A 2521-nucleotide genomic window follows, 5' to 3' on the forward strand; every position below is an offset into this window, starting at 1 on the left:
CCTACTTCCATGGGCTTGTTCCTCCCCGGGACTTGCCGCCAAGTCTGGCCGGGGGACAGTGACATGTGGCCGGATAGGCCAACTGGCTGCTCCCGCTGAGCCCCTACTTCCATGGGCTTGTTCGTCCCCCGGGACTTGCCGCCAAGTCTGGCCGGGGAACAGTGACATGCCGCCGGATACGGCCGAGCGGCTGCTCCCGCTGACGTCATCGCTTTGGAAGTAGGAGCTCCTACTTCCATGGGCTTGTTCCTCCCCGGGACTTGCCGCCAAGTCTGGCCGGGGGACAGTGACATGTGGCCGGATAGGCCAACTGGCTGCTCCCGCTGAGCCCCTACTTCCATGGGCTTGTTCGTCCCCGGGACTTGCCGCCAAGTCTGGCCGGGGAACAGTGACATGCCGCCGGATACGGCCGAGCGGCTGCTCCCGCTGACGTCATCACTTTGGAAGTCGGAGCTCCTACTTCCATGGGCTTGTTCCTCCCCGGGACTTGCCGCCAAGTCTGGCCGGGGGACAGTGACATGTGGCCGGATAGGCCAACTGGCTGCTCCCGCTGAGCCCCTACTTCCATGGGCTTGTTCGTCCCCGGGACTTGCCGCCAAGTCTGGCCGGGGAACAGTGACATGCCGCCGGATACGGCCGAGCGGCTGCTCCCGCTGACGTCATCACTTTGGAAGTCGGAGCTCCTACTTCCATGGGCTTGTTCCTCCCCGGGACTTGCCGCCAAGTCTGGCCGGGGGACAGTGACATGTGGCCGGATAGGCCAACTGGCTGCTCCCGCTGAGCCCCTACTTCCATGGGCTTGTTCGTCCCCGGGACTTGCCGCCAAGTCTGGCCGGGGAACAGTGACATGCCGCCGGATACGGCCGAGCGGCTGCTCCCGCTGACGTCATCACTTTGGAAGTCGGAGCTCCTACTTCCATGGGCTTGTTCCTCCCCGGGACTTGCCGCCAAGTCTGGCCGGGGGACAGTGACATGTGGCCGGATAGGCCAACTGGCTGCTCCCGCTGAGCCCCTACTTCCATGGGCTTGTTCGTCCCCGGGACTTGCCGCCAAGTCTGGCCGGGGAACAGTGACATGCCGCCGGATACGGCCGAGCGGCTGCTCCCGCTGACGTCATCACTTTGGAAGTCGGAGCTCCTACTTCCATGGGCTTGTTCCTCCCCGGGACTTGCCGCCAAGTCTGGCCGGGGGACAGTGACATGTGGCCGGATAGGCCAACTGGCTGCTCCCGCTGAGCCCCTACTTCCATGGGCTTGTTCGTCCCCGGGACTTGCCGCCAAGTCTGGCCGGGGAACAGTGACATGCCGCCGGATACGGCCGAGCGGCTGCTCCCGCTGACGTCATCACTTTGGAAGTCGGAGCTCCTACTTCCATGGGCTTGTTCCTCCCCGGGACTTGCCGCCAAGTCTGGCCGGGGGACAGTGACATGTGGCCGGATAGGCCAACTGGCTGCTCCCGCTGAGCCCCTACTTCCATGGGCTTGTTCGTCCCCGGGACTTGCCGCCAAGTCTGGCCGGGGAACAGTGACATGCCGCCGGATACGGCCGAGCGGCTGCTCCCGCTGACGTCATCACTTTGGAAGTCGGAGCTCCTACTTCCATGGGCTTGTTCCTCCCCGGGACTTGCCGCCAAGTCTGGCCGGGGGACAGTGACATGTGGCCGGATAGGCCAACTGGCTGCTCCCGCTGAGCCCCTACTTCCATGGGCTTGTTCGTCCCCGGGACTTGCCGCCAAGTCTGGCCGGGGAACAGTGACATGCCGCCGGATACGGCCGAGCGGCTGCTCCCGCTGACGTCATCACTTCGGAAGTCCATGCACGGGGCAAGGCTCGCACTCCAGGCGAGAACCAGCTCTGCGGGGCCGGCGGCGCGTGCTTGGCTGAACCCCCGTGACCAACGGGGGCTAGACGTCGGAGGCATGCCCGCAGAGGTGCACCCCTCGCCGGCCACACTCTCTGACATCCTCCGGCCTCTGCTCCGCGCCTACGTTCTACGCGGCTTATGTCTGCCACTGCACGGCACTCTATGTATGCTCTGCATCACTCGCCGCCCTTGCCCAATGATCCATGACTTTATGCTTTGTGTGCTGCCCGCGGGCCTGCTGGCTCTCGCCAATGACGGAGGCACACTGCTCTCTCCGGCTCTCGCTCTCGGGGCATGCCGGCACACGCGCGCCCCTTCACCGGCCACTACTGCGCTCGCTACACGGCTACACGCAGCGAAGCCCCCTGCTCCTCCATCAGGCAGCTCCACTGCCGTCTGGGCACCTTCCGATAACCCACCAGACTTAAGCCCGCCCCCCGAGCATTAAGCCCGCCCCCCGAGCATTAAGCCCGCCCCCGAAAATTAAGCCCACCCCCGAAAATTAAGCCCACCGACGAGTAATGCACCCCTCGAGGTTTATTAGAGAAGGTGGGGGGGGGGGGGGGCGCCGCCGGCGGCGCGCAGAGGTCCGCTCCGACGCTCTCTTAGCCAGCGAGAGAATACCTTAGTTCAAGACGAAGTTGTCCAAACACCCCCCC

This window comes from Engystomops pustulosus, unplaced genomic scaffold (assembly GCF_040894005.1).
Source record: "Engystomops pustulosus unplaced genomic scaffold, aEngPut4.maternal MAT_SCAFFOLD_361, whole genome shotgun sequence".
Lineage (NCBI taxonomy): Eukaryota > Metazoa > Chordata > Amphibia > Anura > Leptodactylidae > Engystomops > Engystomops pustulosus.